The sequence below is a fragment of the Rhipicephalus microplus genome, unplaced genomic scaffold, assembly GCF_043290135.1.
Source record: "Rhipicephalus microplus isolate Deutch F79 unplaced genomic scaffold, USDA_Rmic scaffold_12, whole genome shotgun sequence".
In the NCBI taxonomy this organism is placed as follows: Eukaryota; Metazoa; Arthropoda; class Arachnida; order Ixodida; family Ixodidae; genus Rhipicephalus; species Rhipicephalus microplus.
Genome location: NW_027464585.1, coordinates 9,916,323 through 9,941,684, shown reverse-complemented (window position 1 = coordinate 9,941,684; position 25,362 = coordinate 9,916,323). Strand labels below are relative to the sequence as shown.

Genomic DNA, 25,362 nt, shown 5'->3' with positions numbered 1-25,362 from the left:
GTGCAGCGCTTTTTTTCTTTCGGCTGATAGCTTTGAAGATATGTTCTGATGGTGGTGAGAGTGGAGAATGACTCTCTTCATGGCGCAATTGGCTAGCGTGATCGACTGTTAAGCGAAAGTATGGAGGTTTGAGCCCACCCGGTGGTGGTGCGGCGCTTTATTTTTCTTTGGGCTGATAGCTCCGAAGAAATGTTCTGACGATGGTGAGAGTGGAGCATGACTGTCTCCGTGGCGCAATTGGCTAGCGCTATGGGCTGTTAACTGAAAGGTTGGAGGTTCGAGCCCTCCCAGGAGTGGTGTGTTGCTTTTTTTTCTTTGGGCTGATAGCTTTGAAGATATGTTCTGATGCTGGTGAGAGTGAAACAGGACTGTCTTCATGGCGCAATTGGCTAGCGCCATCAGCTGTTAACCGACAGGTTGGAGGTTCGAGCCCACCCGGTGGTGGTGCGGCGCTTTTTTTTCTTTGGCTCATAGCTCTGAAGAAATATTCTGACGGTGGTCAGAATGAAGCCGGACTGTCTCCGATGCGGAAGTGGCTAGCGCGATCGGCTGTTAACCGAAATGTTGGAGGTTCGAGCCCACCCGGGAGTGGTGTGTTGCTTTTTCCTTTGCGCTGATAGCTTTGAACGTATGTTCTGGTGGTGGTGAGAGTGGAGCGGGACTGTCTCCGTAGCGCGATTGGCTAGCGCGATCGGCTGTTAACCAAAAGTTTGGAGGTTCGAGCCCTCCCGGGAGTGGTGTGTTGCTTTTTTTTGCGCCCATAGCTTTGAAGATATGTTCTGGCAGTAGTGAGAGTGGAGCAGAACTGTCTCCGTGGCGATATTGGCTAGCGCGATGGGCTGTTAACCGAAAGGTTGGAGGTTCGAGCCCACCCGATGGTGGTGCGGCGCTTTTTTTCTTTGGGCTGATAGCTCTGGAGAAATGTTCTGACGGTGGTGAGAGTGGAGCATGACTGTCTCCTTGGCGCAATTGGCTAGCGCGATCGGCTGTTAACCGAAAGGTTGGAGGTTCGAGCCCACCCGGTGGTGGTGCGGCGCTTTTTTCCTCTGGGCTGATAGCTTTGAAGAAATGTTATGACGGTGGTGAGAGTGGAGCACGACTGTCTCCGTGGCGCAATTGGCTAGCGCGATCGGCTGTTAACCTAAAGGTTGGAGGTTCGAGCCATCCCGGGAGTGGTGTGTTGCGTTTTTTTCTTTGGGCTGATAGCTTTGAAGATATGTTCTGATGGTGGTGAGAGTGTAGCAGGACTGTCTCCATGGCGCAATTGGCTAGTGCGATCGGCTGTTAACCGGAAAGTTGGAGGTTCGAGCCCACCCGGTGGTGGTGCGGCGCTTTTTTTTCTTTGGGCTGATAGCTCTGAAGAAATGTTCTGACGGTGGTGAGAGTGGAGCACGACTGTCTCCGTGGCGCTATTAGCTAGCGCGATTGGCTGTTAACTGAAACGTTGGAGGTTCGAGCCCACCCGATGGTGGTGCGGCGCTTTTTTTTCTTTGGGCTGATAGCTCTGAAAAAATGTTCTGACGGTGGTTAGTGTGGAGCAGGACTGTCTCCGTGGCGCAATTGGCTAGCGCGATCGGCTGTTAACCGAAAGGTTGGAGGTTCGAGCTCTCCCGAGAGTGCTGTGTTGCTTTTTTCTTTGCGCTGATAGCTTTGAAGATATGTTGTGATGGTGGTGGGAGTGGAGCACGACTGTCTCCGTGGCGCGATTGGCTAGCGCGGTCGGCTGTTAACCAAAAGTTTGGAGGTTCGAGCCCTCCCGGGAGTGGTGTGTTGCTTTTATTTTCTTTGCGCTTTTAGCTTTGAAGATATGTTCTGAGGGTGGTGAGGGTGGAGCACGACTGTCTCCGTGGTGTAATTGGCTAGCGCGATGGGGTATTAACCGAAAGGTCGGAGGTTCGAGCCCACCCGGTGTTGGTGCGGCGCTTTTTTTTCTTTGGGCTGATAGCTGTGAAGAAATGTTCGGACGGTGGTGAGAGTGGAGCACGACTGTCTCCGTGGCGTAATTGGCTAGCGCGATGGGCTATTAACCGAAAGGTTGGAGGTTCGAGCCCTCCCAGGAGTGGTGTGTTGCTTTTTTTTCTTTGGGCTGATAGCTTTGAAGATATGTTCTGATGGTGGTGAGAGTGGAACAGGACTGTCTCCATGGCGCAATTGGCTAGCGCGATCGGCTGTTAACCGAAAGGTTGGAGGTTTGAGCCCACCCCGGAGTGGTGTGTTGCTTTTTTCTTTGCGCTGATAGCTTTGAAGATATGTTTTGATGGTGGTGGGAGTGGAGCACGACTGTCTCCGTGGCGCAATTGGCTAGCGCGGTCGGCTATTAACCGAAAGGTTGGAGGTTCGAGCCCTCCCAGGAGTGGTGTGTTGCTTTTTTTTCTTTGGGCTGATAGCTTTGAAGATATGTTCTGATGGTGGTGAGAGTGGAACAGGACTGTCTCCGTGGCGCAATTGGCTAGCGCGATCGGCTGTTAACCGAAACGTTGGAGGTTCGAGCTCTCCCGGGAGTGGTGTGTTGCTTTTTTCTTTGCGCTGATAGCTTTGAAGATATGTTGTGATGGTGGTGGGAGTGGAGCACGACTGTCTCCGTGGCGCAATTGGCTAGCGTGGTCGGCTGTTAACCAAAAGTTTGGAGGTTCGAGCCCTCCCGGGAGTGGTGTGTTGCTTTTTTTTCTTTGCGCTTATAGCTTTGAAGATATGTTCTGATGGTGGTGAGGGTGGAGCACGACTGTCTCCGTGGCGCAATAGGCTAGCGCGATTGGCTGTTAACCGAAACGTTGGAGGTGCGAGCCCACCCGATGGTGGTGCGGCGCTTTTTTTTCTTTGGGCTGATAGCTCTGAAGAAATGTTCTGACGGTGGTGAGAGTGGAGCCGGACTGTCTCCGATGCGGAAGTGGCTAGCGCGATCGGCTGTTAACCGAAAGGTTGGAGGTTCGAGCCCACCCGGGAGAGGTGTGTTGCTTTTTTCTTTGCGCTGATAGCTTTGAACATATGTTCTGGTGGTGGTGAGAGTGGAGCGGGACTGTCTCCGTGGCGCAATTGGCTAGCGCGATCGGCTCTTCACCGAAAGGTTGGAGGTTCGAGCCCACCCGGTGGTGGTGCAGCGCTTTTTTTCTTTCGGCTGATAGCTTTGAAGATATGTTCTGATGGTGGTGAGAGTGGAGCACGACTCTCTCCATGGCGCAATTGGCTAGCGTGATCGACTGTTAAGCGAAAGTATGGAGGTTTGAGCCTACCCGGTGGTGGTGCGGCGCTTTTTTTTCTTTAGGCTGATAGCTCTGAAGAAATGTTCTGACGGTGGTGAGAGTGGAGCATGACTGTCTCCGTGGCGCAATTGGCTAGCGCGATGGGCTGTTAACTGAAAGGTTGGAGTTTCGAGCCCTCCCGGAAGTGGTGTGTTGCTTTTTTTTCTTTGGGCTGATAGCTTTGAAGATATGTTCTCATAGCGGTGAGAGTGGAACAGGACTGTCTCCATGGCGCTATTGGCTAGCGCGATTGGCTGTTAACCGAAACGTTGGAGGTTCGAGCCCACCCGATGGTGGTGCGGCGCATTTTTTTCTTTAGGCTGATAGCTCTGAAGAAATGTTCTGACGGTGGTGAGAGTGGAGCCGGACTGTCTCCGATGCGGAAGTGGCTAGCGCCATCGGCTGTTAACCTTAAGGTTTGAGGTTCGAGCCCACCCGGGAGAGGTGTGTTGCTTTTTTCTTTGCGCTGAAAGCTTTGAACATATGTTCTGGTGGTGGTGAGAGTGGAGCGGGACTGTCTCCGTGGCGCAATTGGCTAGAGCGATCGGCTCTTAACCGAAAGGTTGGAGGTTCGAGCCCACCCGGTGGTGGTGCAGCGCTTTTTTTCTTTCGGCTGATAGCTTTGAAGATATGTTCTGATGGTGGTGAGAGTGAAGCACGACTCTCTTCATGGCGCAATTGGCTAGCGTGATCGACTGTTAAGCGAAAGTGTGGAGGTTTGAGCCCACCCGGTGGTGGTGCGGCGCTTTTTTTTTCTTTGGGCTGATAGCTCTGAAGAAATTTTCTGACGGTGGTGAGAGTGGAGCATGACTGTCTCCGTGGCGCAATTTGCTAGCGCGATGAGCTGTTAACTGAAAGGTTGGAGGTTCGAGCCCTCCCGGGAGTGGTGTGTTGCTTTTTTTTTGGGCTGATAGTTTAGGATATGTTCTGATGATGGTGAGAGTGGAGCAGGACTGTCTCCGTGGCGCAATCGGCTAGCGCGATCGGCTGGTAACCGAAAGTTTGGAGGTTCGAGCCCACCCGGTAGTGGTTCGGCGCTTTTCTTTCTTTGGCTCATAGCTCTGAAGAAATATTCTGACGGTGGTGAGAGTGGAGCACGACTGTCTCCGTGGCGCAATTGGCTAGCGCGATTGGCTGTTTACCGAAACGTTGGAGGTTCGAGCCCACCCGATGGTGGTGCGGCGCTTTTTTGTTTTTGGGCTGATAGCTCTGAAGAAATGTTCTGACGGTGGTCAGAATGGAGCCGGACTGTCTCCGATGCGGAAGTGGCTAGCGCGATCGGCTGTTAACCGAAATGTTGGAGGTTCGAGCCCACCCGGGAGTGGTGTGTTGCTTTTTTCTTTGCGCTGATAGCTTTGAACATATGTTCTGGTGGTGGTGACAGTGTAGCGGGACTGTCTCCGTAGCGCGATTGGCTAGCGCGATCGGCTGTTAACCAAAAGTTTGGAGGTTCGAGCCCTCCCGGGAGTGGTGTGTTGCTTTTTTTTCTTTGCGCTTATAGCTTTGAAGATATGTTCTGACGGTAGTGAGAGTGGAGCATGACTGTCTCCTTGGCGCAATTGGCTAGCGCGATCGGCTGTTAACCGAAAGGTTGGAGGTTCGAGCCCTCCCGGGAGTGGTGTGTTGCTTTTTTCTTTGCGCTGATAGCTTTGAAGTTATGTTCTGATGGTGGTGAGAGTGGAGCACGACTGTCTCCGTGGCGTAATTGGCTAGCGCGATTGGCTGTTAACTGAAACGTTGGAGGTTCGAGCCCACCCGATGGTGGTGCGGCGCTTTTTTTTCTTTGGGCTGATAGCTCTGAAAAAATGATCTGACGGTGGTGAGAGTGGAGCAGGACTGTCTCCGTGGCGCAATTGGCTAGCGCGATCGGCTGTTAACCAAAAGGTTGGAGGTTTGAGCTCTCCCGGGAGTGGTGTGTTGCTTTTTTCTTTGCGCTGATAGCTTTGAAGATATGTTGTGATGGTGGTCGGAGTGGAGCACGACTGTCTCCGTGACGCAATTGGCTAGCGCGGTCGGCTGTTAACCAAAAGTTTGGAGGTTCGAGCCCTCCGGGGAGTGGTGTGTTGCTTTTTTTTCTTTGCGCTTATAGCTTTGAAGATATGTTCTGATGGTGGTGAGAGTGGAGCACGACTGTCTCCGTGGCGTAATTGGCTAGCGCGATGGGGTATTAACCGAAAGGTTGGAGGTTCGAGCCCACCCAGCGGTGGTGCGGCGCTTTTTTTTCTTTGGGCTGATAGCTCTGAAGAAATGTTCTGACGGTGGTGAGAGTGGAGCACGACTGTTTCCATGGCGCAATTGGCTAGCGCGATCGGCTGTTAACCGAAAGGTTGGAGGTTCGAGCCCACCTGGTGGTGGTGCGGTGCTTTTTTTTCTTTGGGCTGTTAGCTCTGAAGAAATGTTCTGACGGTGGTGAGAGTGGAGCACGACTGTCTCCGTGGCACAATTGCTAGCGCGATGGGCTGTTAACTGAAAGGTTGGAGGTTCGAGCACTCCCAGGAGTGGTGTGTTGCTTTTTTTTCTTTGGGCTGATAGCTTTGAAGATATGTTCTGATAGCGGTGAGAGTGGAAGAGGAGTGTCTCCATGGCGCAATTGGCTAGCGCGATTGGCTGTTAACCGAAACGTTGGAGGTTCGAGCCCACCCGGTGGTGGTGCGGCGCATTTTTTTCTTTGGGCTGATAGCTCTGAAGAAATGTTCTGACGGTGGTGAGAGTGGACCCGGACTGTCTCCGATGCGGAAGTGGCTAGCGCGATCGGCTGTTAACCGAAAGGTTTGAGGTTCGAGCCCACCCGGGAGAGGTGTGTTGCTCTTTTCTTTGCGCTGATAGCTTTGAAGATATGTTCTGGTGGTGGTGAGAGTCGAGCGGGACTGCCTCCGTGGCGCAATTGGCTAGCGCGTTCGGCTCTTAACCGAAAGGTTGGAGGTTCGAGCCCACCCGGTGGTGGTGCAGCGCTTTTTTTTCGGCTGATAGCTTTGAAGATATGTTCTGATGGTGGTGAGAGTGGAGCACGACTCTCTTCATGGCGCAATTGGCTAGCGTGATCGACTGTTAAGCGAAAGTATGGAGGTTTGAGCCCACCCGGTGGTGGTGCGGCGCTTTATTTTTCTTTGGGCTGATAGCTCTGAAGAAATGTTCTGACGATGGTGAGAGTGGAGCATGACTGTCTCCGTGGCGCAATTGGCTAGCGCTATGGGCTGTTAACTGAAAGTTTGGAGGTTCGAGCCCTCCCAGGAGTGGTGTGTTGCTTTTTTTTCTTTGGGCTGATAGCTTTGAAGATATGTTCTGATGCTTGTGAGAGTGGAACAGGACTGTCTTCATGGCGCAATTGGCTAGCGCGATCGGCTGTTAACCGAAAGGTTGGAGGTTCGAGCCCACCCGGTGGTGGTGCGGCGCTTTTTTTTCTTGGGCTTATAGCTCTGAAGAAATATTCTGACGGTGCTGAGAGTGGAGCACGACTGTCTCTGTGGCGCAATTGGCTAGCGCGATTGGCTGTTAACCGAAACGTTGGAGGTTCGAGCCCACCCGATGGTGGTGCGGCGCTTTTTTGTCTTTGGGCTGATAGCTCTGAATAAATGTTCTGACGGTGGTCAGAATGGAGCCGGACTGTCTCCGATGCGGAAGTGGCTAGCGCGATCGGCTGTTAACCGAAATGTTGGAGGTTCGAGCCCACCCGGGAGTGGTGTGTTGCTTTTTTCTTTGCGCTGATAGCTTTGAACATATGTTCTGGTGGTGGTGAGAGTGGAGCGGGACTGTCTCCGTAGCGCGATTGGCTAGCGCGATCGGCTGTTAACCAAAAGTTTGGAGGTTCGAGCCCTCCCGGGAGTGGTGTGTTGCTTTTTTTTGCGCTTATAGCTTTGAAGATATGTTCTGGAAGTAGTGAGAGTGGAGCAGAACTGTCTCCGTGGCGCAATTGGCTAGCGCGATGGGCTGTTAACCGAAAGGTTGGAGGTTCGAGCCCACCCGATGGTGGTGCGGCGCTTTTTTTCTTTGGGCTGATAGCTCTGGAGAAATGTTCTGACGGTGGTGAGAGTGGAGCATGACTGTCTCCTTGGCGCAATTGGCTAGCGCGATCGGCTGTTAACCGAAAGGTTGGAGGTTCGAGCCCACCCGGTGGTGGTGCGGCGCTTTTTTTTCTTTGGGCTGATAGCTTTGAAGATATGTTCTGATGGTGGTGAGAGTGGAGCAGGACTGTCTCTGTGGCGCAATTGGCTAGCGCGATCGGCTGGTAACCGAAAGGTTGGAGGTTCGAGCCCACGCGGTGGTGGTGCGGTGCTTTTTTTTCTTTGATCTCATAGATTTGAAGATATGTTCTGATGGTGGTGAGAGTGGAACAGGACTGTCTCCGTGGCGCAATTGGCTAGCGCGATCGGCTGTTAACCGAAAGGTTGGAGGTTCGAGCTCTCCCGGGAGTGGTGTGTTGCTTTTTTCTTTGCGCTGATAGCTTTGAAGATATGTTGTGATGGTGGTGGGAGTGGAGCACGACTGTCTCCGTGGCGCAATTGGCTAGCGCGGTTGGCTGTTAACCAAAAGTTTGGAGGTTCGAGCCCTCCCGGGAGTGGTGTGTTGCTTTTTTTTCTTTGCGCTTATAGCTTTGAAGATATGTTCTGATGGTGGTGAGGGTGGAGAACGACTGTCTCCGTGGTGTAATTGGCTAGCGCGATGGGGTATTAACCGAAAGGTTGGAGGTTCGAGCCCACGCGGTGGGGGTGCGGTGCTTTTTTTCTTTGGGCTGATAGCTTTGAAGACATGTTGTGATGGTGGTGAGAGTGGAGCACGACTGTCTCCGTGGCACAATTGGCTAGCGCGATCGGCTGTTAACCGAATGGTTGGAGGTTCGAGCCCACCCGGTGGTGGTGCGGCGCTTTTTTTCTTTGGGCTGATAGCTCTGAAGAAATGTTCTGACGGTGGTGAGAGTGGAGCCGGACTGTCTCCGATGCGGAAGTGGCTAGCGCGATCGGCTGTTAACCGAAAGGTTGGAGGTTCGAGCCCACCCGGGAGAGGTGTGTTGCTTTTTTCTTTGCGCTGATAGCTTTGAACATATGTTCTGGTGGTGGTGAGAGTGGAGCGGGACTGTCTCCGTGGCGCAATTGGCTAGCGCGATCGGCTCTTAACCGAAAGGTTGGAGGTTCGAGCCCACCCGGTGGTGGTGCAGCGCCTTTTTTCTTTCGGCTGATAGCCTTGAAGATATGTTCTGATGGTGGTGAGAGTGGAGCACGACTCTCTTCATGGCGCAATTGGCTAGCGTGATCGACTGTTAAGCGAAAGTATGGAGGTTTGAGCCCACCCGGTGGTGGTGCGGCGCTTTTTTTTCTTTGGGCTGATAGCTTTGAAGATATGTTGTGATGGTGGTGAGAGTGGAGCACGACTGTCTCCGTGGCGCAATTGGCTAGCGCGATGGGCTGTTAACTGAAAGGTTGGAGGTTCGAGCCCTCCCAGGAGTGGTGTGTTGCTTCTTTTTCTTTGGGCTGATAGCTTTGAAGATACGTTCTGATGGTGGTGAGAGTGGAACAGGACTGTCTCCATGGCGCAATTGGCTAGCACGATCGGCTGTTAGCCGAAAGGTTGGAAGTTCGAGCCCACCCGGTGGTGGTGCGGCGCTTTTTTTTCTTTGGCTCATAGCTCTGAAGAAATATTCTGACGGTGGTGAGAGTGGAGCACGACTGTCTCCGTGGCGCAATAGGCTAGCGCGATTGGCTGTTAACCGAAACGTTGGAGGTTCGAGCCCACCCGATGGTGGTGCGGCGCTTTTTTTTTTTTGGGCTGATAGCTCTGAAGAAATGTTCTGACGGTGGTGAGAGTGGAGCCGGACTGTCTCCGATGCGGTAGTGGCTAGCGCGATCGGCTGTTAACTGAAAGGTTGGAGGTTCGAGCCCTCCCGGGAGTGGTGTGTTGCTTTTTTTTCTTTGGGCTGATAGCTTAGGATATGTTCTGATGATGGTGAGAGTGGAGCATGACTGTCTCCGTGGCGCAATTGGCTAGCGTGATCGGCTGTTAACTGAAAGGTTGGAGGTTCGAGCCCTCCCGGGAGTGGTGTGTTGCTTTTTTTCTTTGGGCTGATAGCTTTGAAGATATGTTCTGATGGTGGTGAGAGTGGAGCATGACTGTCTCCGTGGCGCAATTGGCTAGCGCGATGGGCTGTTAACCGAAAGGTTGGAGGTTCGAGCCCACCCGATGGTGGTGCGGCGCTTTTTTTCTTTGGGCTGATAGCTCTGGAGAAATGTTCTGACGGTGGTGAGAGTGGAGCATGACTGTCTCCTTGGCGCAATTGGCTAGCGCGATCGGCTGTTAACCGAAAGGTTGGAGGTTCGAGCCCACCCGGTGGTGGTGCGGCGCTTTTTTCCTCTGGGCTGATAGCTTTGAAGAAATGTTCTGACGGTGGTGAGAGTGGAGCGCGACTGTCTCCGTGGCGCAATTGGCTAGCGCGATCGGCTGTTAACCTAAAGGTTGGAGGTTCGAGCCATTCCGGGAGTGGTGTGTTGCTTTTTTTTCTTTGGGCTGATAGCTTTGAAGATATGTTCTGATGGTGGTGAGAGTGGAGCAGGACTGTCTCCGTGGCGCAATTGGCTAGCGCGATCGGCTGGTAACCGAAAGGTTGGAGGTTCGAGCCCACGCGGTGGTGGTGCGGTGCTTTTTTTTCTTTGATCTCATAGATTTGAAGATATGTTCTGATGGTGGTGAGAGTGGAGCACGACTGTCTTCGTGGCGCAATTGGCTAGCGCGATGGGCTGTTAACTGAAAGGTTGGAGGTTCGAGCCCTCCCAGAAGTGGTGTGTTGCTTTTTTTTCTTTGGGCTGATAGCTTTGAAGATATGTTCTGATGGTGGTGAGAGTGGAACAGGACTGTCTCCGTGGCGCAATTGGCTAGCGCGATGGGTTGTTAACTGAAAGGTTGGAGGTTCGAGCCCTCCCGGGAGTGGTGTGTTGCTTTTTTTTCTTTGGGCTGATAGCTTTGAAGATATGTTCTGATAGCGGTGAGAGTGGAACAGGACTGTCTCCATGGCGCTATTGTCTAGCGCGATTGGCTGTTAACCGAAACGTTGGAGGTTCGAGCCCACCCGATGGTGGTGCGGCGCATTTTTTTCTTTAGGCTGATAGCTCTGAAGAAATGTTCTGACGGTGGTGAGAGTGGAGCCGGACTGTCTCCGATGCGGAAGTGGCTAGCGCGATCGGCTGTTAACCTTAAGGTTTGAGGTTGGAGCCCACCCGGGAGAGGTGTGTTGCTTTTTTCTTTGCGCTGAAATCTTTGAACATATGTTCTGGTGGTGGTGAGAGTGGAGCGGGACTGTCTCCGTGGCGCAATTGGCTAGCGCGATCGGCTCTTAACCGAAAGGTTGGAGGTTCGAGCCCACCCGGTGGTGGTGCAGCGCTTTTTTTCTTTCGGCTGATAGCTTTGAAGATATGTTCTGATGGTGGTGAGAGTGGAGCACGAATCTCTTCATGGCGCAATTGGCTAGCGTGATCGACTGTTAAGCGAAAGTATGGAGGTTTGAGCCCACCCGGTGGTGGTGCGGCGCTTTTTTTTCTTTGGGCTGATAGCTCTGAAGAAATGTTCTGACGGTGGTGAGAGTGGAGCATGACTGTCTCCGTGGCGCAATTGGCTAGCGCGATCGGCTGTTAACTGAAAGGTTGGAGGTTCGAGCCCTCCCGGGAGTGGTGTGTTGCTTTTTTTTCTTTGGGCTGATAGCTTAGGATATGTTCTGATGATGGTGAGAGTGGAGCATGACTGTCTCCGTGGCGCAATTGGCTAGCGTGATCGGCTGTTAACTGAAAGGTTGGAGGTTCGAGCCCTCCCGGGAGTGGTGTGTTGCTTTTTTTCTTTGGGCTGATAGCTTTGAAGATATGTTCTGATGGTGGTGAGAGTGGAGCAGGACTGTCTCCATGGCGCAATTGGCTAGCGCGATCGGCTGTTAGCCGGAAGGTTGGAGGTTCGAGCCCACTCGGTGGTGGTGCGGCGCTTTTTTTTCTTTGGGCTGATAGCTCTGAAGAAATTTTCTGACGGTGGTGAGAGTGGAGCACGACTGTCTCCGTGGCGCTATTAGCTAGCGCGATTGGCTGTTAACTGAAACGTTGGAGGTTCGAGCCCACCCGATGGTGGGACGGCGCTTTTTTTTCTTTGGGCTGATAGCTCTGAAAAAATGTTCTGACGGTGATGAGAGTGGAGCAGGACTGTCTCCGTGGCGCAATTGGCTAGCGCGATCGGCTGTTAACCGAAAGGTTGGAGGTTCGAGCTCTCCCGGGAGTGGTGTGTTGCTTTTTTCTTTGCGCTGATAGCTTTGAAGATATGTTGTGATGGTGGTGGGAGTGGAGCACGACTGTCTCCGTGGCGCAATTGGCTAGCGCGGTCGGCTGTTAACCAAAAGTTTGGAGGTTCGAGCCCTCCCGGGAGTGATGTGTTGCTTTTTTTTCTTTGCGCCTATAGCTTTGAAGATATGTTCTGATGGTGGTGAGAGTGGAGCACGACTGTCTCCGTGGCGTAATTGGCTAGCGCGATGGGGTATTAACCGAAAGGTTGGAGGTTCGAGCCCACCCAGCGGTGGTGCGGCGCTTTTTTTTCTTTGGGCTGATAGCTCTGAAGAAATGTTCTGACGGTGGTGAGAGTGGAGCACGACTGTTTCCATGGCGCAATTGGCTAGCGCGATCGGCTGTTAACCGAAAGGTTGGAGGTTCGAGCCCACCTGGTGGTGGTGCGGTGCTTTTTTTTCTTTGGGCTGTTAGCTCTGAAGAAATGTTCTGACGGTGGTGAGAGTGGAGCACGACTGTCTCCGTGGCACAATTGGCTAGCGCGATTGGCTGTTAACTGAAAGGTTGGAGGTTCGAGCCCTCCCGGGAGTGGTGTGTTGCTTTTTTTTCTTTGGGCTGATAGCTTAGGATATGTTCTGATGATGGTGAGAGTGGAGCATGACTGTCTCCGTGGCGCAATTGGCTAGCGTGATCGGCTGTTAACTGAAAGGTTGGAGGTTCGAGCCCTCCCGGGAGTGGTGTGTTGCTTTTTTTCTTTGGGCTGATAGCTTTGAAGATATGTTCTGATGGTGGTGAGAGTGGAGCAGGACTGTCTCCATGGCGCAATTGGCTAGCGCGATCGGCTGTTAGCCGGAAGGTTGGAGGTTCGAGCCCACTCGGTGGTGGTGCGGCGCTTTTTTTTCTTTGGGCTGATAGCTCTGAAGAAATTTTCTGACGGTGGTGAGAGTGGAGCACGACTGTCTCCGTGGCGCTATTAGCTAGCGCGATTGGCTGTTAACTGAAACGTTGGAGGTTCGAGCCCACCCGATGGTGGGACGGCGCTTTTTTTTCTTTGGGCTGATAGCTCTGAAAAAATGTTCTGACGGTGATGAGAGTGGAGCAGGACTGTCTCCGTGGCGCAATTGGCTAGCGCGATCGGCTGTTAACCGAAAGGTTGGAGGTTCGAGCTCTCCCGGGAGTGGTGTGTTGCTTTTTTCTTTGCGCTGATAGCTTTGAAGATATGTTGTGATGGTGGTGGGAGTGGAGCACGACTGTCTCCGTGGCGCAATTGGCTAGCGCGGTCGGCTGTTAACCAAAAGTTTGGAGGTTCGAGCCCTCCCGGGAGTGATGTGTTGCTTTTTTTCTTTGCGCTTATAGCTTTGAAGATATGTTCTGATGGTGGTGAGAGTGGAGCAGGACTGTCTCCGTGGCGCAATTGGCTAGCGCGATCGGCTGGTAACCGAACGGTTGGAGGCTCGAGCCCTCCCAGGAGTGGTGTGTTGCTTTTTTTTCTTCGGGTTGATAGCTTTGAAGATATGTTCTGATGGTGGTGAGAGTGGAACAGGACTGTCTCTATGGCGCAATTGGCTAGCGCTATCGGCTGTTAACCGAAAAGTTGGAAGTTCGAGCCCACCCGGTGGTGGTGCGGCGCTTTTTTTTCTTTGGCTCATAGCTCTGAAGAAATATTCTGACGGTGGTGAGAGTGGAGCACGACTGTCTCCGTGGCGCAATTGGCTAGCGCGATTGGCTGTTAACCGAAACGTTGGAGGTTCGAGCCCACCCGATGGTGGTGCGGCGCTTTTTTGTTTTTGGGCTGATAGCTTTGAAGATATGTTCTGATGGTGGTGAGAGTGGAGCAGGATTGTCTCCGTGGCGCAATCGGCTAGCGAAATCGGCTGGTATCCGAAAGGTTGGAGGTTCGAGCCCACGCGGTGGTGGTGTGGTGCTTTTTTTTCTTTAGGCTGATAGCTTTGAAGATATGTTGTGATGGTGGTGAGAGTGGAGCACGACTGTCTCCGTGGCGCAATTGGCTAGCGTGATGGGCTGTTAACTGTAAGGTTGGAGGTTCGAGCCCTCCCAGCAGTGGTGTGTTGCTTTTTTTTTCTTTGCGCCTATAGCTTTGAAGATATGTTCTGACGGTAGTGAGAGTGGAGCAGGACTGTCTCCGTGGCGCAATTGGCTAGCGCGAGGGGCTGTTAACCGAAAGGTTGGAGGTTCTAGCCCACCCGGTGGTGGTGCGGCGCTTTTTTTTCTTTGGGCTGATAGCTCTGAAGAAATGTTCTGACGGTGGTGAGAGTAGAGCACGACTGTCTCCGTGGCGCTATTGGCTAGCGCGATTGGCTGTTAACTGAAACGTTGGAGGTTTGAACCCACCCGATGGTGGTGCGGCGCTTTTCTTTCTTTGGGCTGATAGCTCTGAAAAAATGTTCTGACGGTGGTGAGAGTGGAGCAGGACTGTCTCCGTGGCGCAATTGGCTAGCGCGATCGGCTGTTAACCGAAAGGTTGGAGGTTTGAGCTCTCCCGGGAGTGGTGTGTTGCTTTTTTTTCTTTGGGCTGATAGCTTTGAAGATATGTTCTGATGGTGGTGAGAGTGGAGCAGCACTGTCTCCGTGGCGCAATCGGCTAGCGAAATCGGCTGGTATCCGAAAGGTTTGAGGTTCGAGCCCACGCGGTGGTGGTGTGGTGCTTTTTTTTCTTTGGGCTGATAGCTTTGAAGATATGTTGTGATGGTGGTGAGAGTGGAGCACGGCTGTCTCCGTGGCGCAATTGGCTGGCGCGATGGGCTGTTAACTGTAAGGTTGGAGGTTCGAGCCCACCCTGTGGTGGTGCGGCGCTTTTTTTTCTTTGGGCTCATAGCTCTGAAGAAATGTTCTGACGGTTGTGAGAGTGGAGCACGACTGTCTCCGTGGGGCAATTGGCTAGCGCGATTGGCTGTTAACCGAAACGTTGGAGGTTCGAGCCCACCCGATGGTGGTGCGGCGCTTTTTTTTCTTTGGGCTGATAGCTTTGAAGAAAAGTTCTGACGGTGGTGAGAGTAGAGCCGGAGTGTCTCCAATGCGGAAGTGGCTAGCGCGATCAGCTGGTAACCGAAATGTTGGAGGTTCGAGCCCACCCGGGAGTGGTGTGTTGCTTTTTTCTTTGCGCTGATAGCTTTGAACATATGTTCTGGTGGTGGTGAGAGTGGAGCAGGAGTGTCTCCGTTGCACGATTGGCTAGCGCGATCGGCTGTTAACCGAAAGGTTGGAGGTTCGAGCCCACCCGGTGGTGGTGCGGCGCTTTATTTTCTTTCGTCTTATAGCTTTGAAGATATGTTCTGATGGTTGTGAGAGTGGAGCAGGACTGTCTCCGTGGCGCAATTGGCTAGCGCGATCGGCTCTTAACAGAAAAGTTGGAGGTTCGAGCCCTCTCGGGAGTGGTGTGTTGCTTTTTTCTTTGCGCTTATAGCTTTTGTTCTGATGATGGTGAGAGTGGAGCATGACTGTCTCCGTGGCGCAATTGGCTAGCGCGATCGGCTGTTTACCGAAAGGTTCGAGCTTCAAGCCCTCCCGAAGTGGTGTGTTGCTTTTTTCTTTGCGCTGATAGTTTTGGAGATATGTTCTGTTGGTGGTGAGAAAGGAGCCCGACTCTCTCCGTGGCGCAATTGGCTAGCGCGATCGGCTGTTAACCAAAAGGTTGGAGGTTTGAGCCCACCCGGTGGTGGTGCGGCGCTTTTTTCCTTTGGGCTGATAGCTCTGAAGATATGTTCTGACGGTAGTGAGAGTGGAGCAGGGCTGTCTCCGCGGCGCAATTGGCTAGCGCGATGGGCTGTTAACCGAAAGGTTGGAGGTTCGAGCCCACCCGGTGGTGGTGCGGCGCTTTTTTTCCTTTGGGCTGATAGCTCTGAAGAAATGTTCTGACGGTGGTGAGAGTGGAGCATGATTGTCTCCGTGGCGCAATTGGCTAGCGTGATCGGCTGTTAACTGAAAGGTTGGAGGTTCGAGCCCTCCCGGGAGTGGTGTGTTGCTTTTTTTCTTTGGGCTGATAGCTTTGAAGATATGTTCTGATGGTGGTGAGAGTGGAGCAGGACTGTCTCTGTGGCACAATCGGCTAGCGCGATCGGCTGGTAACCGAAAGGTTGGAGGTTCGAGCCCGCGCGGTGGTGGTGCGGTTCTTTTTTTTCTTTGGGCTGATAGCTTTGAAGATATTTGTGGTGGTGGTGAGAGTGGAGCACGGCTGTCTCCGTGGCACAATTGGCTAGCGCGATGGGCTGTTAACTGAAAGGTTGGAGGTTCGAGCCCTCCCAGGAGTGGTGTGTTGCTTTTTTTTCTTTGGGCTGATAGCTTTGAAGATATGTTCTGATGGTGGTGAGAGTGGAGCAGGACTGTCTCCATGGCGCAATTGTCTAGCGCGATCGGCTGTTAACCGGAAGGTTGGAGGTTCGAGCCCACGCGGTGGTGGTGCGGCGCTTTTTCTTCTTTGGGCTGATAGCTCTGAAGAAATGTTCTGACAGTGGTCAAAGTGGAGCATCACTGTCTCCGTGGCGCAACTGGCTAGCGCGATTGGCTGTTAACCGAAACGTTGGAGGTTCGAGCCCACCCGATGGTGGTGCGGCGCTTTTTTTTCTTTGGGCTGCTAGCTCTGAAGAAGTGTTCTGACGGTGGTGAGAGTGAAGCAGGACTGTCTCCGTGGCGCAATTGGCTAGCGCGATCGGCTGGTAACTGAAAGGTTGGAGGTTCGAGCCCACCCGATGGTGGTGCTTCGCTTTTATTTCTTTGGGCTGATAGCTCTGAAGAAATGTTCTGATTGTGGTGAGAGTGGAGCACGACTGTCTCCGTTGCGTAATTGGCTAGCGCGATGGGCTGTTAACCGAAAGGTTGCAGGTTCGAACCCACCCGATGGTGGTGCTTCGCTTTTATTTCTTTTGGCTGATAGCTCTGAAGAAATGTTCTGACGGTGGTGAGAGTGGAGCAGGACTGTCTCCTTGGCGCAATTGGCTAGCGCGATCGGCTGTTAACCGAAAGGTTGGAGGTTTGAACCCTCCCGGGAGTGGTGTTTTGCTTTTTTCTTTGCGCTGATAGCTTTGAAGATATGTTCTGATGGTGGTGAGAGTGGAGCACGACTGTCTCCGTGGCGTAATTGGCTAGCGCGATGGGCTATTAACCGAAAGGTTGGACGCTCGAGCCCACCCGGTGGTGGTGCGGCGCTTTTTTTCCTTTGGGCTGATAGCTCCTAAGAAATGTTCTGACGGTGGTGAGAGTGGAGCATGACTCTCTCCATGGCGCAATTGGCTAGCGCGATCGGCTGTTAACTGAAAGGTTGGAGGTTCGAGCCCTCCCGGGAGTGGTGTGTTGCTTTTTTTTCTTTGGGCTGATAGCTTTGAAGATATGTTCTGATGGTGGTGAGAGTGGAGCAGGACTGTCTCCGTGGCGCAATCGGCTAGCGAAATCGGCTGGTATCCGAAAGGTTTGAGGTTCGAGCCCACGCGGTGGTGGTGTGGTGCTTCTTTTTCTTTGGGCTGATAGCTTTGAAGATATGTTGTGATGGTGGTGAGAGTGGAGCACGACTGTCTCCGTGGCGCAATTGGCTAGCGCGATGGGCTGTTAACTGTAAGGTTGGAGGTTCGAGCCCTCCCAGGAGTGGTGTGTTGGTTTTTTTCTTTGGGCTGATAGCTTTGAAGATATGTTCTGATGGTAATGAGAGTGGAACAGGACTGTCTCCATGGCGCAATTGGCTAGCGCGATTGGCTGTTAACCGAAAGATTGGAGGTTTGAGCCCACCCGGTGGTGGTGCGGCGCTTTTTTTTCTTTGGTCTCATAGCTCTGAAGAAATGTTCTGACGGTGGTGAGAGTGGAGCACGACTGTCTCCCTGGGGCAATTGGCTAGCGCGATTGGCTGTTAACCGAAACGTTGGGGGTTCGAGCCCACCCGATGGTGGTGCGGCGCTTTTTTTTCTTTGGGCTGATAGCTTTGAAGAAAAGTTCTGACGGTGGTGAGAGTGGAGCCGGACTGTCTCCGATGCGGAAGTGGCTAGCGCGATCAGCTGTTAACCGAAATGTTGGAGGTTCGAGCCCACCCGGGAGTGGTGTGTTGCTTTTTTCTTTGCGCTGATAGCTTTGAACATATGTTCTGGTGGTGGTGAGAGTGGAGCGGGAGTGTCTCCGTTGCACGATTGGCTAGCGCGATCGGCTGTTAACCGAAAGGTTGGAGGTTCGAGCCCACCCGGTGGTGGTGCGGCACTTTTTTTCTTTCGTCTTATAGCTTTGAAGATATGTTCTGATGGTTGTGAGAGTGGAGCAGGACTGTCTCCGTGGCGCAATTGGCTAGCGCGATCGGCTGTTAACAGAAAAGTTGGAGGTTCGAGCCCTCTCGGGAGTGGTGTGTTGCTTTTTTCTTTGCGCTTACAGCTTTTGTTCTGATGGTGGTGAGAGTGGAGCATGACTGTCTCCGCGGCGCAATTGGCTAGCGCAATCGGCTGTTAACCGAAAGGTTCGAGGTTCAAGCCCTCCCGGCAGTGGTGTGTTGCTTTTTTCTTTGCGCTGATAGCTTTGGAGATATGTTCTGTTGGTGGTGAGAAAGGAGCACGACTCTCTCCGTGGCGCAATTGGCTAGCGCGATCGGCTGTTAACCAAAAGGTTGGAGGTTCGAGCCCACCCGGTGGTGGTGCGGCGCTTTTTTCCTTTGGGCTGATAGCTCTGAAAAATGTTCTGACGGTAATGAGAGTGGAGCAGGCCTGTCTCCTTGGCGCAATTGGCTAGCGCGACGGGCTGTTAACCGAAAGGTTGGAGGTTCGAGCCCATCCGATGGTGGTGCGGCACTTTTTTTTCTTTGGGCTGATAGCTCTGGAGAAATGTTCTGACGGTGGTGAGAGTGGAGCATGACTGTCTCCTTGGCGCAATTGGCTAGCGCGATCGGCTGTTAACCGAAAGGTCGGAGGTTCGTGCCCTCCCGGGAGTAATGTGTTGCTTTTTTCTTTGCGCTGATAGCTTTGAAGATATGTTCTGATGGTGGTGAGAGTGGAGCACGACTGTCTCCGTGGCGTAATTGGCTAGCGCGATGGGCTATTAACCGAAATGTTGGACGCTCGAGCCCACCCGGTGGTGGTGCGGCGCTTTTTTTCCTTTGGGCTGATAGCTCTGAAGAAATGTTCTGACGGTGGTGAGAGTGGAGCATGACTGTCTCCGTGGCGCAATTGGCTAGCGTGATCGGCTGTTAACTGAAAGGTTGGAGGTTCGAGCCCTCCCGGGAGTGGTGTGTTGCTTTTTTTCTTTGGGCTGATAGCTTTGAAGATATGTTCTGATGGTGGTGAGAGTGGAGCAGGACTGTCTCTGTGGCACAATCGGCTAGCGCGATCGGCTGGTAACCGAAAGGTTGGAGGTTCGAGCCCACGCGGTGGTGGTGCGGTGCTTTTTTTTTCTTTGGGCTGATAGCTTTGAAGATATTTGTGATGGTGGTGAGAGTGGAGCACGGCTGTTTCCTAGCACAATTGGCTAGCGCGATGGTCTGTTAACTGAAAGGTTGGAGGTTCGAGCCCTCCCAGGAGTGGTGTGTTGCTTTTTTTTCTTTGGGCTGATAGCTTTGAAGATATGTTCTGATGGTGGTGAGAGTGGAGCAGGACTGTCTCCATGGCGCAATTGGCTAGCGCGATCGGCTGTTAACCGGAAGGTTGGAGGTTCGAGCCCACCCGGTGGTGGTGCGGCGCTTTTTTTTTCTGTGGGCTGATAGCTCTGAAGAAATGTTCTGACGGTGGTGAGAGTGGAGCACGACTGTCTCCGTGGCGCAATTGGCTAGCGCGATTGGCTGTTAACCGAAACGTTGGAGGTTCGAGCCCACCCGATGGTGGTGCGGCGCTTTTTTTTTCTTTGGGCTGATAGCTCTGAAGAAATGTTCTGACGGTGGTGAGAGTGAAGCAGGACTGTCTCCGTGGCGCAATTGGCTAGCGCGATCGGCTGTTAACTGAAAGATTGGAGGTTCGAGCCCTCCTGGGAGTGGTGTGTTGCTTTTTTTCTTTGGGCTGATAGCTTTGAAGATATGTTCTGATGGTGGTGAGAGTGGAGCACGACTGTCTCCGTGGCGTAATTGGCTAGCGCGATGGGCTATTAACCGAAAGGTTGGACGCTCGAGCCCACCCGGTGGTGGTGCGGCGCTTTTTTTCCTTTGGGCTGATAGCTCTGAAGAAATGTTCTGACGGTGGTGAGAGTGGAGCATGACTGTCTCCATGGCGCAATTGGCTAGCGCGATCGGCTCTTAACTGAGAGGTTGGAGGTTCGAGCCCTCCCGGGAGTGGTGTGTTGCTTTTTTTTTCTTTGGGCTGATGGCTTTGAAGATATGTTCTGATGGTGGTCAGAGTGAAGCAGGACTGTCTCTGTGGCACAATCGGCTAGCGCGATCGGCTGGTAACCGAAAGGTTGGAGGTTCGAGCCCACGCGGTGGTGGTGCGGTTCTTTTTTTTCTTTGGGCTGATAGCTTTGAAGATATTTGTGATGGTGGTGAGAGTGGAGCACGGCTGTCTCCGTGGCAAAATTGGCTAGCGCGATGGGCTGTTAACTGAAAGGTTGGAGGTTCGAGCCCTCCCAGGAGTGGTGTGTTGCTTTTTTTTCTTTGGGCTGATAGCTTTGAAGATATGTTCTGATGGTGGTGAGAGTGGAGCATCACTGTCTCCGTGGCGCAATTGGCTAGCGCGATTGGCTGTTAACCGAAACGTTGCAGGTTCGAGCCCACCCGATGGTGGTGCGGCGCTTTTTTTCTTTGGGCTGATAGCTCTGAAGAAATGTTCTGACGGTAGTGAGAGTGAAGCAGGACTGTCTCCGTGGCGCAATTGGCTAGCGCGATCGGCTGTTAACTGAAAGGTTGGAGGTTCGAGCCCACCCGATGGTGTTGCTTCGCTTTTATTTCTTTGGGCTGATAGCTCTGAAGAAATGTTCTGATGGTGGTGAGAGTGGAGCACGACTGTCTCCGTTGCGTAATTGGCTAGCGCGATGGGCTGTTAACCGAAAGGTTGCAGGTTCGAGCCCACCCGATGGTGGTGCTTCGCTTTTATTTCTTTGGGCTGATAGCTTTGAAGAAATGTTCTGACGGTGGTGAGAGTGGAGCAGGACTGTCTCCTTGGCGCAATTGGCTAGCGCAATCGGCTGTTAACCGAAAGGTTGGAGATTCGAACCCTCCCGGGAGTGGTGTTTTGCTTTTTTCTTTGCGCTGATAGCTTTGAAGATATGTTCTGATGGTGGTGAGAGTGGAGCACGACTGGCTCCGTGGCGTAATTGGCTAGCGCGATGGGCTATTAACCAAAATGTTGGACGCTCGAGCCCACCCGGTGGTGGTGCGGCGCTTTTTTTCCTTTGGGCTGATAGCTCTGAAGAAATGTTCTGACGGTGGTGAGAGTGGAGCATGACTGTCTCCATGGCGCAATTGGCTAGCGCGATCGGCTGTTAACTGAAAGGTTGGAGGTTCGAGCCCTCCCGGGAGTGGTGTGTTGCTTTTTTTTTCTTTGGGCTGATAGCTTTGAAGATATGTTCTGATGGTGGTGAGAGTGGAGCAGGACTGTCTCCGTGGCGCAATCGGCTAGCGAAATCGGCTGGTATCTGAAAGGTTGGAGGTTCGAGCCCACGCGGTGGTGGTGTGGTGCTTTTTTTTCTTTGGGCTGATAGCTTTGAAGATATGTTGTGATGGTGGTGAGAGTGGAGCACGACTGTCTCCGTGGCGCAATTGGCTAGCGCGATGGGCTGTTAACTGTAAGGTTGGAGGTTCGAGCCCTCCCAGGAGTGGTGTGTTGCTTTTTTTTCTTTGGGCTCATAACTCTGAAAAAATGTTCTGATGGTGGTGAGAGTGGAGCAGGACTGTCTCTGTGGCACAATCGGCTAGCGCGATCGGCTGGTAACCGAAAGGTTGGAGGTTCGAGCCCGCGCGGTGGTGGTGCGGTTCTTTTTTTTCTTTGGGCTGATAGCTTTGAAGATATTTGTGGTGGTGGTGAGAGTGGAGCACGGCTGTCTCCGTGGCACAATTGGCTAGCGCGATGGGCTGTTAACTGAAAGGTTGGAGGTTCGAGCCCTCCCAGGAGTGGTGTGTTGCTTTTTTTTCTTTGGGCTGATAGCTTTGAAGATATGTTCTGATGGTGGTGAGAGTGGAGCAGGACTGTCTCCATGGCGCAATTGTCTAGCGCGATCGGCTGTTAACCGGAAGGTTGGAGGTTCGAGCCCACGCGGTGGTGGTGCGGCGCTTTTTCTTCTTTGGGCTGATAGCTCTGAAGAAATGTTCTGACAGTGGTCAAAGTGGAGCATCACTGTCTCCGTGGCGCAACTGGCTAGCGCGATTGGCTGTTAACCGAAACGTTGGAGGTTCGAGCCCACCCGATGGTGGTGCGGCGCTTTTTTTTCTTTGGGCTGATAGCTCTGAAGAAGTGTTCTGACGGTGGTGAGAGTGAAGCAGGACTGTCTCCGTGGCGCAATTGGCTAGCGCGATCGGCTGGTAACTGAAAGGTTGGAGGTTCGAGCCCACCCGATGGTGGTGCTTCGCTTTTATTTCTTTGGGCTGATAGCTCTGAAGAAATGTTCTGATTGTGGTGAGAGTGGAGCACGACTGTCTCCGTTGCGTAATTGGCTAGCGCGATGGGCTGTTAACCGAAAGGTTGCAGGTTCGAACCCACCCGATGGTGGTGCTTCGCTTTTATTTCTTTGGGCTGATAGCTCTGAAGAAATGTTCTGACGGTGGTGAGAGTGGAGCAGGACTGTCTCCTTGGCGCAATTGGCTAGCGCGATCGGCTGTTAACCGAAAGGTTGGAGGTTTGAACCCTCCCGGGAGTGGTGTTTTGCTTTTTTCTTTGCGCTGATAGCTTTGAAGATATGTTCTGATGGTGGTGAGAGTGGAGCACGACTGTCTCCGTGGCGTAATTGGCTAGCGCGATGGGCTATTAACCGAAAGGTTGGACGCTCGAGCCCACCCGGTGGTGGTGCGGCGCTTTTTTTCCTTTGGGCTGATAGCTCCTAAGAAATGTTCTGACGGTGGTGAGAGTGGAGCATGACTCTCTCCATGGCGCAATTGGCTAGCGCGATCGGCTGTTAACTGAAAGGTTGGAGGTTCGAGCCCTCCCGGGAGTGGTGTGTTGCTTTTTTTTCTTTGGGCTGATAGCTTTGAAGATATGTTCTGATGGTGGTGAGAGTGGAGCAGGACTGTCTCCGTGGCGCAATCGGCTAGCGAAATCGGCTGGTATCCGAAAGGTTTGAGGTTCGAGCCCACGCGGTGGTGGTGTGGTGCTTCTTTTTCTTTGGGCTGATAGCTTTGAAGATATGTTGTGATGGTGGTGAGAGTGGAGCACGACTGTCTCCGTGGCGCAATTGGCTAGCGCGATGGGCTGTTAACTGTAAGGTTGGAGGTTCGAGCCCTCCCAGGAGTGGTGTGTTGGTTTTTTTCTTTGGGCTGATAGCTTTGAAGATATGTTCTGATGGTAATGAGAGTGGAACAGGACTGTCTCCATGGCGCAATTGGCTAGCGCGATTGGCTGTTAACCGAAAGATTGGAGGTTCGAGCCCACCCGGTGGTGGTGCGGCGCTTTTTTTTCTTTGGTCTCATAGCTCTGAAGAAATGTTCTGACGGTGGTGAGAGTGGAGCACGACTGTCTCCCTGGGGCAATTGGCTAGCGCGATTGGCTGTTAACCGAAACGTTGGGGGTTCGAGCCCACCCGATGGTGGTGCGGCGCTTTTTTTTCTTTGGGCTGATAGCTTTGAAGAAAAGTTCTGACGGTGGTGAGAGTGGAGCCGGACTGTCTCCGATGCGGAAGTGGCTAGCGCGATCAGCTGTTAACCGAAATGTTGGAGGTTCGAGCCCACCCGGGAGTGGTGTGTTGCTTTTTTCTTTGCGCTGATAGCTTTGAACATATGTTCTGGTGGTGGTGAGAGTGGAGCGGGAGTGTCTCCGTTGCACGATTGGCTAGCGCGATCGGCTGTTAACCGAAAGGTTGGAGGTTCGAGCCCACCCGGTGGTGGTGCGGCACTTTTTTTTCTTTCGTCTTATAGCTTTGAAGATATGTTCTGATGGTTGTGAGAGTGGAGCAGGACTGTCTCCGTGGCGCAATTGGCTAGCGCGATCGGCTGTTAACAGAAAAGTTGGAGGTTCGAGCCCTCTCGGGAGTGGTGTGTTGCTTTTTTCTTTGCGCTTACAGCTTTTCTTCTGATGGTGGTGAGAGTGGAGCATGACTGTCTCCGCGGCGCAATTGGCTAGCGCAATCGGCTGTTAACCGAAAGGTTCGAGGTTCAAGCCCTCCCGGCAGTGGTGTGTTGCTTTTTTCTTTGCGCTGATAGCTTTGGAGATATGTTCTGTTGGTGGTGAGAAAGGAGCACAACTCTCTCCGTGGCGCAATTGGCTAGCGCGATCGGCTGTTAACCAAAAGGTTGGAGGTTCGAGCCCACCCGGTGGTGGTGCGGCGCTTTTTTCCTTTGGGCTGATAGCTCTGAAAAATGTTCTGACGGTAATGAGAGTGGAGCAGGCCTGTCTCCTTGGCGCAATTGGCTAGCGCGACGGGCTGTTAACCGAAAGGTTGGAGGTTCGAGCCCATCCGATGGTGGTGCGGCACTTTTTTTTCTTTGGGCTGATAGCTCTGGAGAAATGTTCTGACGGTGGTGAGAGTGGAGCATGACTGTCTCCTTGGCGCAATTGGCTAGCGCGATCGGCTGTTAACCGAAAGGTCGGAGGTTCGTGCCCTCCCGGGAGTAATGTGTTGCTTTTTTCTTTGCGCTGATAGCTTTGAAGATATGTTCTGATGGTGGTGAGAGTGGAGCACGACTGTCTCCGTGGCGTAATTGGCTAGCGCGATGGGCTATTAACCGAAATGTTGGACGCTCGAGCCCACCCGGTGGTGGTGCGGCGCTTTTTTTCCTTTGGGCTGATAGCTCTGAAGAAATGTTCTGACGGTGGTGAGAGTGGAGCATGACTGTCTCCGTGGCGCAATTGGCTAGCGTGATCGGCTGTTAACTGAAAGGTTGGAGGTTCGAGCCCTCCCGGGAGTGGTGTGTTGCTTTTTTTCTTTGGGCTGATAGCTTTGAAGATATGTTCTGATGGTGGTGAGAGTGGAGCAGGACTGTCTCTGTGGCACAATCGGCTAGCGCGATCGGCTGGTAACCGAAAGGTTGGAGGTTCGAGCCCACGCGGTGGTGGTGCGGTGCTTTTTTTTTCTTTGGGCTTATAGCTTTGAAGATATTTGTGATGGTGGTGAGAGTGGAGCACGGCTGTTTCCTAGCACAATTGGCTAGCGCGATGGTCTGTTAACTGAAAGGTTGGAGGTTCGAGCCCTCCCAGGAGTGGTGTGTTGCTTTTTTTTCTTTGGGCTGATAGCTTTGAAGATATGTTCTGATGGTGGTGAGAGTGGAGCAGGACTGTCTCCATGGCGCAATTGGCTAGCGCGATCGGCTGTTAACCGGAAGGTTGGAGGTTCGAGCCCACCCGGTGGTGGTGCGGCGCTTTTTTTTTCTGTGGGCTGATAGCTCTGAAGAAATGTTCTGACGGTGGTGAGAGTGGAGCACGACTGTCTCCGTGGCGCAATTGGCTAGCGCGATTGGCTGTTAACCGAAACGTTGGAGGTTCGAGCCCACCCGATGGTGGTGCGGCGCTTTTTTTTCTTTGGGCTGATAGCTCTGAAGAAATGTTCTGACGGTGGTGAGAGTGAAGCAGGACTGTCTCCGTGGCGCAATTGGCTAGCGCGATCGGCTGTTAACTGAAAGATTGGAGGTTCGAGCCCTCCTGGGAGTGGTGTGTTGCTTTTTTTCTTTGGGCTGATAGCTTTGAAGATATGTTCTGATGGTGGTGAGAGTGGAGCACGACTGTCTCCGTGGCGTAATTGGCTAGCGCGATGGGCTAATAACCGAAAGGTTGGACGCTCGAGCCCACCCGGTGGTGGTGCGGCGCTTTTTTTCCTTTGGGCTGATAGCTCTGAAGAAA

At 52.8% G+C, this 25,362-nt stretch overlaps 1 non-coding gene across 1 annotated transcript; it reads left to right on the top strand.

The window, feature by feature from the left end:
- Window positions 1-6,108: 6,108 nt before the first annotated feature.
- On the top strand, window positions 6,109-6,182 carry TRNAK-CUU (transfer RNA lysine (anticodon CUU)). The gene has a single exon. It is a non-coding gene; the product is annotated as a tRNA-Lys (tRNA).
- The last annotated feature ends 19,180 nt before the right edge of the window (window positions 6,183-25,362 follow it).